A 2,457-nucleotide genomic window follows, 5' to 3' on the forward strand; every position below is an offset into this window, starting at 1 on the left:
GTGACATTATCTGATAATTGCAGGTTCGAAGCCTCTCCCAGTCATATTACAGATATGATCCAACTGAATGAAACCTAACCGGATTAATGCTCATTAGCGTAATGTCCTGCTTTCCCTCCCAAACGTCTCCTGGTTCTTTGAAAAATGTATTTCAAGCTGTTCTCTGTGTTTGCTGATCACTCATTTTTACATGTTGTTCACTTGCTATCAATTCAACTTTAAACAATTGATCTGGGTAAATTATTTGTGCTTCGAGGTATTGTTTCAAATTATTAAATTGAATGCATTTTCAAGTCAGGGAGCTGATGGAAGATGATAATTTTTTTCAATCATAAGGTCTGCGAGCAGTGTCTGAACGTTCATATGGAACTCCATGTACAACACTCATGCAGAAGAACTTGACCAGTGGTTACCGCAGCTGAAAAATGCAGACTTGTTAATGCAATATATGACCTATGCAAATCATCAGGCAATATTCCCGAATCATTCATTCACAACCCTCAGACCCTGAGCCGTTTCTCATCTCCTAGTCCACATTCAAACATAGAAACATAGAAAATAGGAGCAGGAGTAGGCCATTCGGTGCTTCGAGCCTGCTTCGCCATTCATTACGATCATGGGTGATCATCCAACTCAATAACCTACTCCCGCTTTCCGCCCATACCCTTTGATCCCTTTCGCCCCAAGAGCTATATCGAACTCCTTCTTAAAAGCATACAATGTATTGGTCTCAAATACTTTCTGTGGAAACCGATTCCACAGGCTCACCACTCTCTGGCTGAAGAAATTTCCCCTCCTCTAAGTCAAAAATGGCCTACCCCATATTCTCAGACTGAGGCCTCTGGTTCTGGACTTCCCCCCCGGATTGGGAAAATCCTTCCTGCATCTACCCTGTCAAGTCCTGTCAGAATTTTATAGGTTTCTACGAGACCCCCCTCATTCTCCTGAACGACAGCGAATATAATCCGGATCGACTCAATCTCCCCTCATATTTCAGTCCCGCCATCCAAGGAATCATTCGGGTGAACCTTCGCCGCACTTCCTCTGTAGCAAGTGCATCATTCCTCAGATAAGGAGACAAAAACTGCACACAATGTTCCGGGCGTGCTCTCACCAAGGTCCTGTAAAATTGCAGTGAGACATCCCTTTTCCTGTACTCGAATCCTCTGGCTATGAAGGCCAACATACCATTTGCTTTTTTTACTTCCTTGCTGCACCTCCATGCTTAGCTTCAGCGACTGGTGTACAATGACAACCAGGTCTCGTTGCACATCCCCTCTCTCAATTTATAGCCATTCAGATAATAATCTGCCTTCCTGTTTTTGCTACCAAAATGTGTAACCTCATATTTATCCACATTATACTGCATCTGCCATGCCTTTGCCCACTCACTCAGCTTGTCCAAATCACACTGAGCCATCTCCGCATCCTCCTCACAGCTCACCCTCCCACCCAGCTTTGTGTCATCTGTCTGCAAATTTGGAGATATTACATTTAATTTCCTCATCTAAATTATTAATATATATTATGAATAACTGTGGTCCCAGCACCGATCCCTGCGGTACCCCACTAGTCACTGCCTGCCATTCAGAAAAAAGACCCGTTTATTCCGACCCTTTGTTTCCTGTCTGCCAACCACTTTTACATCCATCTCAATACACTACCCCAATCCAACGTGCTTTAATTTTACACGCCAATCTCTTATGTGGGACTTTGTGGAAAGCCTTCTGAATGTTAAAAAAACACATCCACTTGCTCCCCCTCATCAACTCTGTTAGTTACATCCTCGAAAAATTCCATTAGATTTGTCAAGCATTATTTCCCTTTCATAAATCCATGCTGACTCCGTCTGATTTTGACACTGTTTTCCAAGTGCTCAGCTATTAAAACTTTTATAATGGAATCTAAAATTTTCCCCGCTACCGAAGTCAGGCTGAGGTTATAGAAATGTAACTCGTGGAATCATAGAATCCCACTGTTCAGAAGGAGGCCGTTTGGCCCCTCCAGTCTGTGCCGGATCTTGGAAGGCATTGTCAGATTTGTTGCACAATTCTGCTTTCCCCCATTATCCTGTAAATTAGTTCTGTTTAAGTCCATATTGAATCCGATTCCACCATACTGTCAGTTGTAAAAGCAAAATAGTGTGTGTGCTGGAAATCTGAAATGAACCGAAATTGGTGGAGTTTCTCATAACGTCAGTGAACTTCTGTCGAGACAAACAGAGCGAACGGTTCAGCCGATGATTTCTCATCAAAATTGGAGAAAGATATAAATATAACAGCTGGGAAGTACAAATCCGAAGGTCTGTGCGGCTAGCGGGCAGGAAACAAATAATTTCATGGTAAGAAAGCCAAAGATAAATGTAATGGCTATAGTGAGGAAAAAACAAGTTTTCCTCTACTCACATGGTCGAATCTCTTGGTGAGACCAACGAAGACAATATATAGTGGTCTTCTT

This window comes from Cetorhinus maximus, chromosome 35 (assembly GCF_964194155.1).
Source record: "Cetorhinus maximus chromosome 35, sCetMax3.hap1.1, whole genome shotgun sequence".
Taxonomy (NCBI): Eukaryota; Metazoa; Chordata; class Chondrichthyes; order Lamniformes; family Cetorhinidae; genus Cetorhinus; species Cetorhinus maximus.